The sequence below is a fragment of the Halichoerus grypus genome, chromosome 11 (assembly GCF_964656455.1).
Source record: "Halichoerus grypus chromosome 11, mHalGry1.hap1.1, whole genome shotgun sequence".
NCBI lineage: Eukaryota > Metazoa > Chordata > Mammalia > Carnivora > Phocidae > Halichoerus > Halichoerus grypus.
In genome coordinates this window covers 8130500-8149375 of record NC_135722.1, presented here as the reverse complement: position 1 = coordinate 8149375, position 18876 = coordinate 8130500, and the positions used below count along the sequence as shown (strand labels likewise).

The window sequence follows — 18876 nt, the reverse complement described above, 5'->3', positions numbered from 1 at the left end:
CCCCTCATGCCCCGTGCGCTGCCCGGCTCACGGATGCTGGAAGAGAGCAGGTCGTGCCCCTTGCCGGAAGGACACCCCCGCCGCGCTCCCCCCAGGAGATGGGCACACCGGCTCTGCACAAGTCGGAGATGTGAGACCCTTGGCTCTGGCCCCTTCCCCAGCCTGAAGCTCCTCCCTGTCCCATCTGCATCTGTTGGCCGATACTCTGGAGGTGAGGCGTCCTCGGAATTACGATATTAAATGCAGCTGCAGCGAAACATGGCCTCAATCCAATTATGCCAGGAAACAAGAGGAGCCGCTTAGGCTAATCTGGTTATTCCGCCCTGGCCTCCCTTGGCAGCCACGTAGGGATGCCCAGGAGGGGCAGCTGTCTGGGTGGGCACACAGGGTGGCCGCAGGACCGACTGCCCATCCCACTGAGGTAGGCCCGGTGCACGTGGCTCCTGATGGCAGGGGAGCCATGGGGCTGTGGGGATGCTTCTCGGCTTCCAGCCGGGCGGGAGAGTCCTCCATCGATCATCCTACAGATGCTTCCCGAGCTGGGAGCTTCCAGGTGCCCCGGCCTCATCTGGACAGGGGGACCTGGCAGTGAAGGGAAAGCCGGGGCTCTGCCCTCAGGGAGGCTATCCCGGAGCTGGGGAGACAGATGGAGAGTAAAGCCGAAAGACGGTTTCAGATCAGTGATGGCAGGGAGGGAGGACTCTGTGAAGAGGTGACGCCAAGGCTGAGGCCAGCCACAGGGGGCTGTCCAGGCAGAGGGAAGAGCAAGAGCCCAGAGTGGGGAGGGCAGGCTCGGAGGCGCTGGACGGTGGTGGATGGGGGAGACGGGGGTCTTGTGTAGGCTGGGCCGCAGCTCAGCTCTGTTCTCAGGTGAGAGCTGGATGGGTTTGGGGTGTGATAGCAGAGGCAGCCATGCTCAGGGCAGGGTGGGAGCCACAGGTGGACAGGACAGAAGAAGCTGTCCTGAAAGGATTTGCTGGTGACCATGTTGGGAGGCCCCATGGCCTCTCCTTGCTCCCGCCAGAAAAGCCCACCAATGCACGCGTCGCTTTGTGATCACAGGGGCTCTGCCCACTTTGGTGGGTACCTTGGGGTCAGACAGACCGGCTCTTCCCTGGGGGAGGTTGTGCTTAAGAGAGGAGACAGATCCGGAGCAAGAGCTCACCCGCTCTCAGGAAGGGGAGAGCTATGAGGGGGGTGTGCAGGGACAAAACCCAGGCCAGGCTTGGGGGCCAGTCGGGCATGAGAAGACGGTGGCGGTGGGGGGGCAGCATGTTCAAAGGCAGGGAGGGGCGGGAGGGTGGCTGTCACACCCAGACTAGCGAGGACCACTGGGAACAGGCAAACAGGAAGCAGGAGTGGGGGGGGGGGCGCTCCAGGCCTGCTCGCAGAGCCGGGTGTGGTCCTATGGTCAGACTGACAGCAGAGCCCCCAGAGGAGGTCACCTCTGTGCGGTCACCAGCCCGGTCACAGCACATAGCCTGTGGGGGAGACCTTGGCGGCTCCCCAACTTTCCTCATGTCCCTGCACCAATGTTATCACAGTCTACTTAAGGCCTACACTTCATCATTCTTTTCCAATCAGTTGCCACGAACCCATTTATCCCGGGGTGTCCTGCTTGTTGGGCATGTTCGGGGACATCACAGCTCCGTGGTCTGGGAGGCTGGACTGTGTCTGGTGTTCGTGCGGGCCTCCTACCTGCTTCTCCACGTGGACCCAACAGGACAGGGGGTGGTCGAAGCCCGTTCCTACGTGGGGGTTGGCAGCTCGGCACCCCTGACCTCAAGGTCCCAAGCCAAGTTGGACAGGCCTGTGCCTCTCCCCGTCTGCCTCCTCTTCAAGCAGCTGAGAAGCCAGAAAGAGGCACAGGGTCCATTCTCCCCAACTCACTGACGGGAAAACTGAGGCCACAGTTCCAAGGGCTACTTGGTGGAGCTGGGGGCTCAGCAGTGGGGAGTTCTGCATCTCACTGGACTCCAGGCTCTCTCCTGGACACCACCTTCCATGTGGTGTGATCTAATGGCCGTGTAGTCCTCACAGCTGTGTCAACAAATCGGCACCACCTCCCAAAAATGTTATAAAGTGTGAGCTCCTAAGTGTCCCAGGTTGGAGCAGAGGGGCTGGGGGAGTAGGAAAGGTTGGTGATCTCTGCCTGCAACGTGCACCCCAGAGGGGCCTGGCCAGCCTGTGGAGCAGGGGAGCTGTGCCCATCTCCCCAGGCCCCTCCTGGCTGCCAGGCCTGGAGTCCCCCCCCCTCCCCTCCCCCCCGTGAGGAAGATGATTTGGGAAGACAGCATGGAGGGCCGGGAGCAGGTGATGGCTGGAGGAAAGCCAGGCCAGGCTCAGTGCAGGCTAAGGTGATAATTGGGGCTAGAGGACAGTGGGGAGCCAGGCCAAGTGACTAAAAGTCTGGGCTAGGGCCGAGAGCCGGTCCTGGGGAGTGAAAGAAGTCCATGAAAATCAGAGCCCAAGGCCAAAGTGGGTTTCAGATTCAGGTGAGACTCAGGGGCCAGGGGCTAAAGACCCCACCTCTGGATGTGGGCACTAGGTGGGAGGGTAAGTCCCTGGCCTGGAACCCCAGACCTCTGCTCTTCTCCACCCTGTAGGCTCTAGGCACCCCATGCGGGGGAGGTGGCGGCTTGGGGTGTCACTCAAGGGCTTCCCCTTTGAAAGGAATCGAGTGTGGTGGGGGAATTCCTTGACTTGGACATTTGAGAAGGTTGAGACCCCCTCCCAGGCCTTCTTCCCTCAGCTCAGATTTCATCAGGGCCCAGAAAGCACCCGCACTCAGAGACAGTCCACGCCGCGCCCTCCACCCCGGCACCGCCTTCCTCCTCCACCCCCATCTGTCCTCACCCCGACTTCTCTCCCTTTATCTTCTCTCCTTGACGCAAGAGCTCCCATGTGCCGTCTGCACCTCCCAGGTCCCGAGCGCCGGCTCCGCCTCCCTGGCATTTTGCCATTTCATTCCGTTAACAACCCACTGGACGGGCATCAGTACCCCGGCTGACAGGTGAGGGAGCCGAGGCCCAGAGGTGAAATGACTCCACATCAAAAATAAGTAAAGAGTAGGATTTGAACCCAAGCCCGCCTGCTTCAGAGCCTGGCGTTTTCCACCCCACCAAATTCCCTTCTCTCGATCCTCTTATGAGGTTGTACTTCTGTAAGCTGCCGCAAATCCTTTAGGACAAGATAGGAATAAATAAATAAATACATAGTAAATAATGAGAGGTTGCAGCCAGATGCCCACACCGGTCACAGCCAGGAGTGGGAGGCAGTGTGGATAGGACGATTTCCAGGCCCTTCTGCTAGTGTGTGTGCAGGACAGGGAGCTCCCGAGGCCCCCCAGCCCCAAGATTGGGGCTGCAAAGGTCAAGGGTAGGGCAGGGGCTCAGTGCACCTGCGGGGGTGGGGGGTGGGGAGGAGTGCAGCCCACTGGCAGGGGTGTGGGCACAGTATGTGGGGTTTGGGAGAAGCAGAGCCTGGCTCCTCCTCACTGGGCTGCTCACTTCTCAGAGCCCAGACCCTGTTATCATGCAAATATGTTGACACATGAATCCTTCCACCCTCGTGAGCCTTCCACACTGGGAGGATTAGCTCAGCACTTGCAAGGGACAGAACTGAGTCTCCAAGCAAGAGGACGCAGGGTCATCTAGCCCAGACTGGAGCAGAGGGTGCGAATGGCTGGTACAGTTGGAGGGAGGCCAAATCCAGGCTCCCCGGTTCCAGGGGGTCTGAAGAAAGGAGCCCAGATTGCTGGGGGGGTGGCGAAGTGTAAAAGAGGCCCCCAGGAGTATGCTGTCCCCCTCCAACACCATGGTTTTAGTTCTCTGTGCCAGGGCGCCAGGCAGCCCCAGCTAAGCTGGAGGCCAGAGCAGCCGGACGACTGGTACAGGCTCGGGCTCGGGCTCGGGCTCGGCGAGGACTGTGCACACTTCACCGACGACGGCCGCTGGAACGACGATGTGTCCACTGTTGGCCAGGACTTGGCGACAACCCGCTCTTCAGAGGAGAGTGGCCCCAGGGCATTGCTGTGGGGTGCTGTGGGGAGTCTCATTACCTCGCTGGAGGGGAGAAGTGCTGGGTTCAGGCCTGACTTTTACTGCTCCCTCAGGAGGCTGGGCTAGAGGTGAGGCCAGGATGGTGGCATCTGAAGCTTGTCTCTCCCCATCCTGCCTGTACCTGCTGGAGCTCGTGCATGTGTGAGCGTGTGCGTGGGGGCGGGTATGTGCGTGCATGAGCACACGTGCCTTCCACAACCTGAGATGATTGCAGCCTCCCTCCCGCTCCTCCAGCCTCCTCCACGGGCTGGAGGGACTCAGCCTCAGAAGGTGACACGGCTATTTCCGAGCCTGGATTCCTGCCAGTGGCAGCATGGGTATGGGGGTGTGTGTGTGTGTGTGTGGGCTGGAAGGTGGCAGAAGTTACAGAGGGCAGTGGGAGGACTGTGAGCTCTGACTCAAAGGGGCTGCGCTTGGGTCATCCCTGCTGACCTCTATAGAGCCTTTGGGCAGTTTCCTCACCTGTCTGAGCCTCACTTTTCATATCTGTAAAATGGGCGCACATTGCTTACTGAGGAGAGCACCTAGGAGGGCCCCAACATGCGGTGGTGGGTGAGAACGGTGACAGGGCCACTCGGGAGGGAGTCAGCCAGGAGGACACAGGGTTGTGCACAGGCGGGGTCAGGGGGCTAGGGACAGAGGGCAGCTGGGGGCTGCTGGGCATGGTGAGGCTCTTTTGGAGGCAGTGCTGTCCCTGTGCACGCAGGGAGGCCCGGCAGAGGAGGTTCCCGCCCAAAGCCAATTCTGTCCTGTTCAATTTCAAGCTGAAGTGCAAACAAGGCTCAGCGCCCGCTGCTCCCACCCCAAATCAAATTCGGTGCTATGATTTCTCTGCGGGCGGCGGCCTGCCTTCCGGGGAGGGAGACTTAGGGGAAGGATGGCACCAGGGCCAGGCCCAACTACAGGGCTAGTGGGCGGGAGCCAGCAGGGACGAGACCATTTGTCTGGGGCAGCTGGCTTGGATGGCCGGGATCTTCCACCCAAATTAAATTTTAACCCAGCTCATAAATCTTCAAGTCGGTCCCTTGCCACCCCCTCCCCACCCCCGCCCTCCAGGTTTACCACAAGCCATAGCCTGGGCGGGCCCTGGGGCAGCCTCCTCTGATGCTCTGTGTGGCTGCTTTGGGAAGAAGGGACCGTAGTGCATAGACAGGCCTGGGGCTCCCACTGGCCACCAGCCACTTGAGCTGGGCCTGTCGTAGGCAGAAGCTTGGTGTCATCAGCCAGGGGCCCTGAAGGCCTGGGCTAGGGTTCCAGTGGGGCCTTCGGTGGGCTCCGCTGTCAGAAAGGCCTAGGTTCCAATCACAGCTCCACGTCTCGCCAGGCAGGACCAGCTTAGGTCAGTTTCCAAACTTCTGGGGGCCTTAGTTTGCTCAGTGGGGGAATAACAGCATCCCTTGTAGGTAGGGACGTGGGGAGGAATAAGGGAGGTGACGTAGATAAAGCTCTGGGGCTAATGAAAATGGGCTCCTCTCGGGAGCCCCCATCAGAGAGGTGGCCCGGGTGCCCCTGCCAGTCCCCACAGCCCCTGCCCCCACCAGATGGTGAAGTGGCCTTGTCGGCCGGAGCAGCCTCCTTCCTTTGCTCCCCTCCCCCAGAGCACTGGGGGGCATGCATTTGGAGATGGGTCTGGCTGGGAGCCCCCAGGGCTGGGCTGGGGAATGAAGGGCTGGTCACCCTGCCACAGGCCCCCAGGCAGGGCCAGCGGGAAGCTTCCCTTGTTTATTCGCTGTTTTATGGAGGGATAAGGTACGGGGTCAGCCACATGGACAGCTTAGGGAATTTTACTTACTGGTCTTATGCCCTGTGACCACCTCCCGCTCAGAGGACAGAACATTTCTGTGTGGCCCCAGACCTTCCTTCCCCCAGCTTTCTACTCTCAAGCCAAACCCGTCCCTCCCCCTCCGTCCTCCCCTGTGGACCCCACGGCCCTCAGGATGAAGTCCAGGCCCCCTTCCCATGTGACCCCACTGACAGCACCCCCCCTGCCCACTGCCCTCCCCCAGGACCTGCACAAAGCCAGCTTTCTCTTCCACCTGCTGACTGCCGCTCATGCTTTAGGAATCAGATTGTATACGTTCAATGCACATTTAAGGAAGAAAGAGAGGGAGATCCTGCCCATAGTCCAGGTGACAGCACTGAGGGGGCTGTGACATGTCCAGGTCCCCAGGCAGCAAAGGAGTTTGGGTAGGACTTGCAACCTCCCCCCTGCCCGCCCTGTGACTTCTGCAGCCCGTGGGAGGGACAGCGGCAGGAAGGAGCCTGCCAACCCTTCCCTGACCCTGCAGGGTCTGACGCCATCCACCCTCCTCCGTGGCAGGGGCACAAAGAGGCAGGCCAGGGAAGCCTTTTCCACATAGAGGCTGTCCCCTGTTCCTGTCCTCCCACCCCCATCTCCTGGCTGGAACACGTCGGGTCCTAATGCAGGGTGCCTGGCTCACCCCAGATCCCTTCCTCACCCTTCATGACCCCTGGGCCCTGCTGTCGGTCCACCTTCCTGTGCCACCTTTACCCACATGGCAGCCACTCCACCACCTTCTGGGGTGGCTGCCACAGTGATCTACACCCCCCCAAATGCATATTTATCCTCCGCTAGCGGCACGCAATTAACATTCCCACCAGTAAACGATGCAGGGCCATATTTCACCCGCACCCAAATGTGGACCACAAAGGCATTAACATAAATGATGGTGCAGTTAAGTGAGACCGAGATTTGCAGGCTTGGCAGAAGTGCACCTGCACAGGGCTTGTGGGCTAGGAAACCCACTCAGCCTGCCCTCCTGTCTCTTTGGGGCCCCCCCCATCTCCATGCCCAGAGCTGGGCCCTCTGCAAGGCCCCCAGGGACACAGAAGGGGAATCAGCTTGCTGCTATCCCCTTCCCAGATGGGGGATGCTGCTTCTGCTGCTTGGGAAGGGAATATGGGGGCAGATTAGGGCGGGAGAGTTGCCACTTCACGGAGCTCACTACCGAGGCCTCCCAGCCCCCCCACAACCTACGCCCTTGTTCTCCCCAGGGCTCCCGCTTAGGGCAACAGGGAAGGGCCTAGGCCAAGGGAGGGGCCCCTGGGGTGTGTCTGGCTCCCACCCAGCAGGTTGTGTTCTTGGGAACTAGGACAGGCAGGGCCAAGCTGGGCAGCCCCCACCCCCACCCCTTGCTGGAGCTTAGGCTGGGAGGCGGGGACCCAGGTCCCAGGTTGCCAGGTGCTGCCACGGATGCCCCGAGGTGACAGCAGCCGGTGGGATGGACACGGTGTCAAGCCAGCCTGGATGTGGACAGCTGGAGGCTGGAGGGGAAGCTGGAGGCCTGGCCGAGCGAGGCCTTCTCTGCATTGTGGTGACCCACTGACCACTTCCCTTGAGCTGTTCTGGAAGCCAAGAGAGGGCAGGCAAGGGCGGATGAAGGCTTAGCTCCTCCTTTCTGGTGCGAGGGAATGGTGGGAGAAGGCCGGATCGAGTGGGCAGGGGAGTCCAGGCCTCCTCGGCTGCTAGCGGGGGGGGCCTGGGAGGGTCCTGCCTGGTCACCCGCCCAGCGTGACTACACGGGGAGGTCCGCCGTTCGCCATGCCCCCGTTAGCGCCTGCCTCTCCGGCCCTCCTCCTCTGCTCCTCCCATGGGCACCTGGGCCCCCGGTGAATTGCCTGCCCCCACCCTAGGGTCCCAGGGACTCTGTTACTCAGAAAGTGCTCGGCAAAAATAAAGTCGAGCCCCCTGGGGAACTCCTCCAAGGTGAGTCAATAAAAGTTGCTGCCTCCTCTGGGGAGGGACCAGGCCAGTGCCCTGGGGAGTCGTAGCCAGGAGATGGAAGGGCGGGTGCATCAAGAGGCTCCACAGGCGGGCAAGGCTGGGGAGGGAGGGGCAGCAAGGACTGGGGGCAGATAGGCCAGGCCCAGCCTCCACTCCGCCCCTCCAAAGCAGAGAGACCTCGGATGTGGCTGCTCCGGGAGCTGCAGATTCCTTGCCCGTGGAAGAGAGGCTCCTTGTAGGAAGGAATGTCAGCCTGAGCCGAAAAGACAGCCTTTCCTTCCCCTGCTCACCCAGGCCAACGCAAGGTTTCGGCTGTGGGGCTGTGGGACGCCTTAGTCCCTGTGCTCCCAGCTCAGGGACTCTTTCCACCCCGGATGGCTCAGCATAGCCTTCAGCTTCCAACTGGCTCCCGGCACCTCCGTGCCAGCCCCGTGGCCTCCGTACCCCTCCGCAGGGCCCAGCACTGTGTCCCATGCCATGGGACGCCCGTGAGGGGCTGCACACTGTCTGCCTGGTAACACCACCACCTCTTGTCCCTGTGGCTTCAGGCCTTCCAGCCCTTAACCTTTCTGAGTCTCAGTTGCCTTGTCTGTGAAATGGGGACAATATGCTTCCTCGGAGGGTCATTAAGAGTATGAAACGAGTCCGTGTGGACAGTAAGAGACTGAACATGAGTCCATTGCACGCAGTAGGCCCCCCATGGGTGGAAGCGGCCATTCTGACCAGAGTGTCTTTACAAAGTCACGGGCGGTGTCAGGGAAACCAGCAAGGGAGGGTGAGGCTGGCCCCACCTGGTGGGGAGCTGTCCCAGAGAGTCACCCAGAAAGAGAGGGGAATGCAGCCAGGGGACCCAGGCTCCCTCCCTCTGGGCCGCTGGGGCTTCCGTGGCCGGACGCAGCCAGAAGCTAGGGTGCGGGAGTCCGCAGGTGACCAGCAGCCTCCTGGCCCCACAGCAGGCTGGGGGATGATATGAAGGGACAGCAGGCACAGCCTTTTGAAGTCCTGCGGGCCTCAGAACAAGACGACGGTGGGTGGGTGACGGTGAAGGGGGTGGCCTTTCCTGTCGGCTGAGAGCACCCATGGGCTCTAGGTCAGAAAGAGCAGGGTGCCGCCTTGACTCTGCCGTTTACCAGCTGTGAGACCGGGGTGCCCAGGGTTTGTGCCGAAACCAGGAAGGTCCCAGGCAAACCAGGGACTGCGGCGACCTCCATCTCTGGGCCTCAGTCTCCCCATCTATAACGTGGAGAAGGAACCCTCGAGCTGGTGGAGTGGGACCAGGATTCGACACAGGAGAGGTCCTGGGAAAAATCAAATGGGACCCAACAGGGCCCATGGGGAGAGCGTGCGGGTCTCCAGCCCTCGCCTGTCCTCGGGAAATGGATCCGAGGGTGTTTTTCCATCCAGGGGCCTAATAGTCAGCAGTAATTCACCGTCGCGTTTCCCGGTGGGTAGGAAAGCCACAAATGAGTAAATTCAGGCAGCAGGGCACAATTATTGAGCTCAGTGCTTTATTTCCCCATCTCGTCTCCTGCCCCAGCCGGCATCGGTTCGATAATAATTTATGTCGCAGCCCCCGCAGCAAAGGGGAGGTGGCCAAAATGTGGTTACGTGTGCTCGGGAGTCCCCCTCCCTGTACCAGCTGCGCGCTCACAGGTGGCTGTGAGGGCCGCGGGTGGGGGCTGGGGAGGAGGGGGACGAGGAGGCTGGGGGCAGGCACCACCAGAGGGGAGGCGCTCTGTAGCCTCAGGCCTGGTCCCTGACCACCGATCAGGCCCACATTCTGTGGCAGGGGTGTCGTGAGACTAAAATGGGGCCGGGAGAAGCAGTGGGTCTCTCCCCCACACGGTTCGGGGTTTGTCCTGCGCCCAAGTTCCCAGGGGAAACCTAACGGGGGGGGCGGGGGGTGGAGTGAATGGGGACCGGTCCAGCGGTGGCCTTGGCCAGAGTCTCATCCAAGGGAAGTAGAAAGTGAAGCAGAGTAGTATCTCACGGAGGCAGGGCCTGGCCTCTGACTCTGGGCCAGTCAGGGGTCTGTGTCGGGGACCCTGCCTGGAGGGGGAGGGGGAATGCATGGGGGTAGGGCAGCCGAAGCCACCCGCAGCCTACACTCGCAGTGCCCAGCGGAGGGGATGCAGGGTGCCCCGTGGTCTCCACGAAGAGCCTCCAGCCTGCAGGGCATTTGGCAGCATTTAGCCTGCTGCGGAAGAAGCAGGGCTATGATTCGGAGTTCATAATTTACGTGGCTGATTTCATCATGTTTCATGTTCTGTCATGTTTCCTGCCGTTACAATTTCATTCTTCCCTCTGGGGACATTAGGACGTGAAAGTAGGATGGTGCGAGGGAGGCGGCACCAAGCTTCCCGTCCCAGGGCCAGGCTGGTGTGGGGGCCAAGGGCCCGGGGCAGGGGAGGCAGCTTTACTGAGTGCGCTTGTCTCGCAGGTGACAGTAACGACAGCTGACTTACATAGGTGTGCGGAGTGCTAGGCTGGTCCTATGTGCTGCCTGCAGTCCTCACTACAGGCCTCTGAGCGTGCTTCCCTCACTACCCCACCTCGGGGATACGGAACCGATGCCCAGAGATCTCACACGCGGGACCCCAGTAACACAGGGGCTGGAGCTGCCTGAGGGGCCCGACAATCCTCCTCTGACTCCAGGCTGCTGACCACCTAGTCCTCCGGTAACAGCCCTCCTAACCCTAGTGCCCCAGGGCGGCTGCTGAGCCCCAGCATGGTGGAGGGTTCGTGCAAGGTCATCCAGCACTGAAGCACTGTCCCTGTCCCCGCTGTCCAGCCCCTCTTCCCTGTGCCACATGGCCTCTGGCCTCTCTCTCAGACCGAGCCCGCTCTGGGCACTCCCATGTTGCTCCTGCCTCTCCAGCCCGCTCTCTGTCCCCCGCTGACCCCAGCCACACCTGGGGAGGCCTCAGGCTCCATCTTCTGACAGGAGCTGGGCAGAAACCTAACTTGCAGACAGTGGACGGGGAGAGGTGGCCTGGCTGCCCACTCTTAATTAAAGGGGCTCCCTCCTGAGGGCCAGGGCCGATAGCATGGCCTGGTGTATTCAAAAGGCCTGCCTGGGCCCCTTCTCGGCTCCCTACTCACCAGAAAGTGGGACCACCCCCCTCCTTGGCCTATATTAGGGGCAGGGGATGGTCCGGGGCTGGCTGGTGTGGTTGAGCAGGGCCAGCCCCCTCCCTGGCCCTCGTCGGGGGTCGTGTGACCATCCGGGGTGGCTGGTGGCAGGGCATATCCTCAAGGCCAGTCGCCTGGGGAAGCTCTGAACAGAGCTCTGAGGAGGGCTCCAACTTCCATCCACCGAAGCCTCCCCTTTTCTTGCCTTGTCTTTCCGCCTGGCTTTTAAAAAAAATTAAACACGGATGGTTTCATCTTGGGAGAATTAGTATTCCAGGCAGGGCTGGGGGAATGTGATTAGAATGTCAAGGCCGGAGCCACAGAGCTGCAAGGGAAAGGAAGAGGGGCTGTGCCTGGCGGGGGGCCTGGGTGGGGGCCGAGGGCTCCGACCTGCCCAGGGGGCACGGTGGGCCTTCCAGGAGCTGGCTGCTTCTAGCCCGCCTCGACGCCCTTATCATGCGGACGGCTGAGGCTGAGCATGGCCAGTGGCGCTGGCAGCGGGTCCAGGATTAGAGGAGGAAGAAATACGGGGGTGGCTCAGGGCAGGGACTGTCTGGCCAGGACATGTGGCCCCAGCCCGGCTCCTCTACCCCATCCATTCCCCCTTCTCATTCGGCTCTCATGTGCTGAATTTGTGTGCGCCTACTACATGCCAGGCACTGAGCTAGGTGCTGGGAGGCCAAGGGCAGGGACACACTTGTCCTCAGCCACTGCATGTCCCCACCACAGACCACTACCTGGGACACAGCAGGTGCTCACCAAAGACTAGTTCAATGGACATTTGAGGCGTCTCCCAAAGCATGCTTTGAAGAACACGTGAATCTTGGGAGGTTACCAGGTATCTGCTGGAACAGAGTTAAATTGGTATCTTTGCAGCGGGACTTCTCAGAGCCTTTAACGTGTTCATGGGGAGCACCTGGGTGGCTCAGTCGGTTGAGCATCCGATTGTTGGTTTCAGCTCAGGTCATGATCTCGGGATCGTGGGATCGAGCCCTGAGGTGCACTCTGTGCTCAATGCAGAGTCTGCTTCCTCCTTCTCCCTCTCCCTCTGCCCCTCCCCCAGCTTGCATCCGCATGCATGCGTGCTTGCTCGCTCTCTCTCAAATAAATAAATTAGAAAAAAATAAATGACATGCTCATGGCCCTGTGAACCTGGGGAGGGCACGCAGCCTGCAGCCTCCACCGGTGTGAGCACAGCCCACTAGTCCCTGGTCACCCAGGAAATGCTGGTGTGGACACAGAGGATGGGCACGGAGCCGAGACAAGGGTGGGTTTGTATCCGGGCTCCATGATGGACCCACTGGGTGACCAGGCGGGCTTCGGAATATTTCTGTTTCCTCAGGTGGAAAATCTAAATGGTCATAACAGGACCTGCGGGTTCAGTGAGAGGGTGTATGAATGCTGCCTGCCTCGGACCTAATACAGGCTTTGCATCATCCACACGAAGCACTTAGCTCAGTGTGCCCGGGGCCATCCGCAGATCTCCGTCAAGGTAGCCCAGCCATTGTCACTGCTGCTGACATGGTCTGTACCCTTAAGAGCTCACAGCCGAAGGGGGGAAGACAATTAGAATCCAGGGTGCACCGTGTGAGGGCCAGGGCAGGGGGAACCCCGCGGAGGACGGACGCTGAGCAGGGGTCAGTCAGAGGGGTGACAGCGTTGGTTGCAGAAGCAGGCCTCAGGGTGGCCAGGCCCTGCCGGACGTGTTCATCCCCATCCAGCCCCCCTGCCCTTTCAGGGGTCTTCCAGCCTGGGCCTGGCGCCTCCTCTCAGCGGCGGTCTGGGCCACCTTTGGGCATCTCTGTTACCAATTTCTTCCTTAGTGGAATCCCTCCCAGTACATCCTTCCTGGTCCTTCTAGATCCTGGCCCTCCCAGAACAGTCTGGTCTTACTTCTTTGGGTCAGCTGTCCAGAAAGCCAAGGACAGGAGAGTGCTGTCTTCCTCGAACAGCCCCTCAGTCCCTGCCCCAGACCCTCCGGGCCCCGTTTCCCCCCCAGGCCTCTGCCCTGCAGCGTGGCTGTGTCTGTTGTGGGGCCCAGCACCGAACAGGGCTCCTGTTTGGTCTGATGGGGGCAGAAGCAGGGAGGGAGCAGGGTGGGCACGACCACCTCCTTTAACGCAGCCCCTCCATGTCTGCTCCAGTCAGTCACCTTGTTCTGCAGACACAGAGAAGGCCAGGCTGATAGACAGCAGGGTGCCAGGGGAGCTGGAGAAGCCAGGGACTTCCTGAAGGAGGGGACACTTGTCAGCCTGAACTGAAAGGCAGGCTCCCGAGTGAAAACCTCTTGAGTCACCCAGTCTGCCCCCATCTGACCGCAAGGGACCTGGCAGAGCTGTTTGGTTACTAACATCACGGAGCTGACTCCAGAAGCTGAACGTGCAGGTGCAGAAGGAAGGATCATTTATTTCTAGGAAGCTGGGGAGGCTGACCCCAGAGGCCAGAGGCCAGAGGCTTGGCAGTGCTGGACCGCCAGCTCCTCGTCTACCAGGATTCAGAAAGTCGCCCACCCCTCTCATGACCACGGCATTCTTGGCTGTCCCTGGGGCCCCAGGGGAGTGGGGCCCAAGTGCCTCCCCCAGGGTACACCCAGGTCAGGGGCCTGGGAATGACTTTAGCCCAATGCCCCCTGACCTGGGCCTGCTTCCTGCGCAGCGAGGGCCTGTGTTTTGGTGGTCACAGGTCAGGGCAGCCCCCAGGCCTGCAGCTGCTGGGCAAGGCCAGGCCCCATGGGCTCCAGGAGCAAAGGGGCCAGGGGCCTCCTTAGCCACAACTTCAAAGAGCCTCATTATTACCAAAGTGCACCTCGAACCCTTTTCCTTCCTCCTTCTCTCCTTAAGGCAGGCTCCCAAATGAAAAGGAAAGGATACAATAAGCAGCAAGGAGGAAGCCTCGGAGGAAAGCCAGGCGTCTGTCGAGGCAGAGAAGGAGCACCAGCCCACCCTCGCGGGGCGCGTGAGCTGTGGGCTCCCTTTCTTCCTTTTTTTTAAATGGTCTCTCTTTTTTCCCTTCCTCCTTATTCAGAGGGTCTCTCAGACTGTGCTTTAAGTCCTTTTGAAGTGTTACAACCATTTTCTCCTCTTTCAATTAACAAGAAAAGGAAGCTAATAGCTTTCTGAGCCACTCGCTGTAAATATTAACCAAGTCTGGCCGCGCGGCTGGGGCGCGCAGTGTTGCGGCCGGAGAGCGTGTTTACGGGAAGGAGGGGAGGGGTGGGAGATTTCCAACACGGAGATGAAAATCCCTTGGCACGGACTTCCGTGGTTCAGGGAAACGGGAAAGCCGGGGGAGCCAGGAGAAAGGGCGCCTGTCCCTGGGGGCTGGAGGCTGGTACTGCCGGCGGGAGGGAAGTGGAGACTTCTGGAAGAAAAGGCAGCTTTGGCCAGCTGCACCCAGGTACCTTGGACGGTCCAAGTGCATGGCCTGGAATCCCTAGCTTGTGGCTTTCAGTGTGGTCAGTGCTGGAGGTCTTCACGGGACTGACATTTTTTTTTAAGATTTTATTTATTCATTTGAGAGAGAGCGAGCTTGTGGCACAAGCAGCGGGGAGGGGCAGAGGTAGAGGCAGAAGCAGGGAGCCCAACATGGGGCTCGATCCCAGGACCCCAAGATCATGAGCCGAGCCGAAGGCGGACGCCCAACTGACTGAGCCAGCCCGGCGCCCCTGGAGGACGGGCATTTGAACACAGTGGCCGGAGAGTGAGGCTTCAGCCCCTACAGCATGGAGTAGAGCTCCTGAAGGAATCTGAGACTGGGGAGTGGGCTGAGGGAAGGAGGGGGCAGAGGAGGGGAGCTGCAACCCCTTGAGCAGAGCCTGGGTTCTGAAAGCTCCACGGCCTTCTCCCCTCTTCTCCCCTCCACCACCAGAGGCCCCACGCCTGCCAGACACACGCGCAAAATGCTTCCAACAGGTGCTCCAGAGCGCCCGCACGTCGGCCACGTAGGACCCGTCTCGGAGCCAGAGCGGCCAGGCCCCATGTGAGAGCACAGAGGCACGGGTGGCCGGGGGTGGGGGAAACCAGGTCTTCTGCCTCCAGACTCCACTGCCCACCTCAGCCGAGGGCCCAGGTGTGGGGAATGCATAGCCCCTGTTCTGCTAACAAAAGCGGACCCATTTCCTGAGAAAGGTCTGGCCTTTGCTGGCAGCACCAAGCTCGTCACCCCCCGGGACCCCCCGGGCTGGGTACAGACCTGTGTGGGGGGGAGCTGAGTTACAAGGCCTGCGGGGTAGGGCCAGGCCAGCAGGCAGCCAGTGGGCAGGGCGCAAAGAGCCTCGAGCAGGCCTGGGCCTCCATTCCTGTCCCCTGTTGTGTGCGGGCAGGCGCCAGCCACTGTGCCTTTCCCTGTGGCAGAGGGGCAGGCCTGTGGAGGGTGATGTGCTCCCACCCCTCCTCCGCCCTGCTTAAGCCTCCCCCTCCAGAGGCTGAGAGCAGCCATCCCGAGCCCACTGAGCCTAGCTGCCTGAGGCTGGCCCTGCCCCCACCCACCCTTGCAGCTCACCTGGGCACGGGGGTTCCTCCCGCCACCCGCCCCTGCTCGGAGGAGACTTCCAAGGCGCATGAGCACTCCAGGTGCAGGAGGCCCCTTTAGATGCCTGCCTGCTCTTCTGTCTCACTGCCGCTGAGGGACGAGAGTACCCGCACGGCAGTCTTTTCAGGTCCCCCACTGCTCGGCTGCACTGTGGGGGCCTGGTAGAGCCAGGCCTCCAGACCACCCAGACGGTGGGGCGGGGGGTGCTGCCAGGCCCAGTGGGGCAGGCAGACAGCGAGCAGGTGCCAAGAGTCTGGGCCAGTTTGGTCCCTGGGCTGCTCCGCCAGCCCAGCACCAGGACACAGGAGTGAATTCTAGGCCACCTCTGGCCATAGCTGCCCTTGCTCCCCAGATCCTGACTTCAGCCCACACACGGGGAGGGAGAGAGAGAGGGAGAGCAGGACATCCCATGGAGGAAGTCCCACGTCTTCTCTCCGAGAAGCTGTCCCAGAAGAGCAGCGCCCTGGACCCCAGAGCTGCTGGCTTCTCTGCTCTGGGCACTGCCTGCCCCCCGACCGGCCTCACCCCCCTTCCCCAGGGGTCTGTCTGCGAGGGTGGGTGCTGGCAGCGGTCCAGGCCTGCTGGCCAGGCAGCAAGGGCTCCTGCAGCTGCCCACAGACTGGCTCCCACTCCCGCACCCACACCCATCCGCCAAAGTCTGGGTTTTGTCAGGAAGCGGTTTAATTAGCAGAGTGGAGGCTTGGGGTTCGCGCCGCGTATGCAGGCTCTCTCGGCTCCGCCTCTTCTCACCTGCTATGGGGTGCCATGCTGCAGTGCCAAGCCTGGGGGCCAGAGTGAGTGAGAAGGGGGCAGGGTGGGGCCGTCTCTCAGTGCAGAGGGCGGAGCTGGGGCCTCCAAACACGCCCCCTGCAGAGGCCTTCTGCTGTCCCCGCCCCGGCACCCAGATGCACCCCCCCACCGCCCCGGCTCAGGCAGGCTCCGAGCCCCACAACAGGCTGGCTGTGCATGGTGCTGCTCCAGTCCAGCACCCTCTAGCAAGGAGCAGAAGGGGGCGGGAACCCACTCAGCCTCCAGGCCTGTCTTCAGGGAGACTGCCTAGCCAGCCCCTTCCCCTGAACCCCCACTGTTCCCTACTCCCAGCCCAGGCCCCCACCCCTGCTCCTGGGGACACTGTCCCAGCTTCTCACTGGGTCCCTCTTTCACCCAGCACCTTCCAGCTCTCCATGAAGGTCCCGTCATGCCTCCCCCTGCCTGAGTACATTCCCTGACTCCCCACTGCCCTCGGTATGAAGGCCAGGCCCCTCAGCAGAAGATTCAAAACTCCCCCGCAGGCCAGAATCCCATCTCCCTCTTCAGCTCAGATCACTGCCTTCCACTAACTCAGAGCTTTGGGACACCAGCCTTCTCACCAGCCAGCCCTCCCACTCTGAGCCTTTGCATATGCTGTTCCCTTGCCCCGAAGTGCCCTTCCTGCCCCACCCCGTACTGTGAAGTCTCTGTTACAGGAGCAGTCCATACTCCCAAGTGGAAAAGCTCTCTCCCAAATGGAGAAGCTCTCCCTGCCCCGTGGCCCCGGCCCCCAGCCCTCTGCCCCCTAGAGAGAGGGACACAGCCGTGACAGCTCCCAGGTCCATGCGGCCACAAGAGAGGAGTGACCCACACGCTGTGGTCACTGTGGGGGGAGAGGAACAGGCCCTGTGGATGGCCATCCTGGTGGGAGGAAGTCAGCAGCCACAGAACAAACTCTGGGTTTGAGTCACAAAGAGCCTTTTCATGTATACAGGTCGGACACAGATGCTGACCTCAGCCTGGAAGTCCCGAATAAAAGAAAACCCTGTGTCTCCGAGCTTGCACCAGCTTTGACCTGCTTGCGATGATCTAAACTCTGCCCTCTGTGCCACAGGGCACCTCTGCCCGGGAAGGGGGGAGGCAGGTGGTTTGTTCATTTAAAATGCCACTCGACCTAAGTCACCAGCCATAAAGCCCACCTGGGTTTCCAGCAGCACATACCAGGCGTCTGATTAATGATACACACATAATAATCCATCCCTAAGAGCCATAGGTTGAAATGGAGCAGGAGGGCTAATTGCTAATATAGGAATTAATATCAGTGAGAACAGATCCTCAGGGCAGCTGGGAACTGCGAAGCTGGAGAGTGTTTCCACTTCGGGGCGGGTGGGGGGAGCCCTGAGGTCCAAAGGTGTGGCCAGGGCCCTAGAAGACAGGATAGGGAGGTGGTTGGGGGAGACCCAGCCATACCTGCCCCCCTCTAGCTTGCCACTGAGTTCACATGTGACTATCATGACATGGGAGTCTGGGGAACCCCAGAACCACAGCACAGTGTTACCTCCCCATGAGGCTCCCCGTGATCCACCCTCCCAGGCTGGGCAAGGCGGGCTTTTTGCTCCCATAGGGCCCAGTGTGGGTCTCACACCGTGGCCCTCTGCAAACCAATGGCCTCCCCACTGGACTTCGAGCTCCTGGAGGACAGGGGCTCCTCTTTGGATCCCAATGTCTTGTATGGTGCCAGGAGCATGACTGGACGCAGTACATATTTGCTGGATGGAGGGAGAGAGGGAGGGAAGGGTGGATGGATGGACGGACGGATGAAGAGACAGAGAGGAACAGACAGAAAGATGGACAGGTAGATGGATGGATAGAAGATGGAGGGAGGGGGCAGTGACATGCATGGATGGATGGATGGATGGATGGAAAGATGGACAGACGGATGGAAAGAGGTAGATGGACAGAGAGATGGAGAGATGGGGAGAGGGAGGGATTGATGCACGGATGGATGGATGGACAGATGCATGATGGGTGAATGGACAGAGAGATGGATGAATAGAGAGATATGTAGATGATGGATAGATGGATGGATGATTGCACGAGAGGGCCTCAGGAAAACCCAGTTCCCTTGGGGCAGTGGGCCCAGGGGCCACTGTGGGTTTGGTTGATGGCGTCTTTCTGTTGTACTGAGACTCCATTTCATGCAGAGAGAGGGGGACTGGGCCAGGGTTCAAGGCCCTGGCTGTCATGAAGGTTGTGCAAGCTTGGACACGTGCCTCCTTTTCAGTGCCATGGTCCTCTCTGCCCTAACAGCTGTACTGGGTTGTCCCCAGGCTCAAGGGAGATGGCAAAGCAGAAATGACCTGGAAAAGGCAAAGGTGCATTGTCCCCCTGCAGACGGTATCTCTGTATGGGCAGATCCGGCCAAAGTGGAGTGGTGTAGACATGTGGGATCGTGCACTTGGCTCTCTTTCCCCCTTTCAGATTTCTTTTAATACAGTTATGATGTTATTATTTATAACAAAAAGTAAAACTGTAAGCATCTCAAGTACTTACAAATGGAAGCTTTTATTATGTTGACCCAAAAAATGGTTCATTTGGCGGAGCAGAGACCTGGAGCCTGTGGAAGCAGGGAAGGCCGTGGCAAGGGGTGGTGGGCAG

General features: G+C 60.5%; 1 protein-coding gene across 1 annotated transcript in view; it reads right to left on the bottom strand.

Moving 5' to 3' along the window:
- Positions 1–18876, bottom strand: part of MACROD1 (mono-ADP ribosylhydrolase 1) — a 146625-nt gene that overhangs the window by 71572 nt on the left and 56177 nt on the right.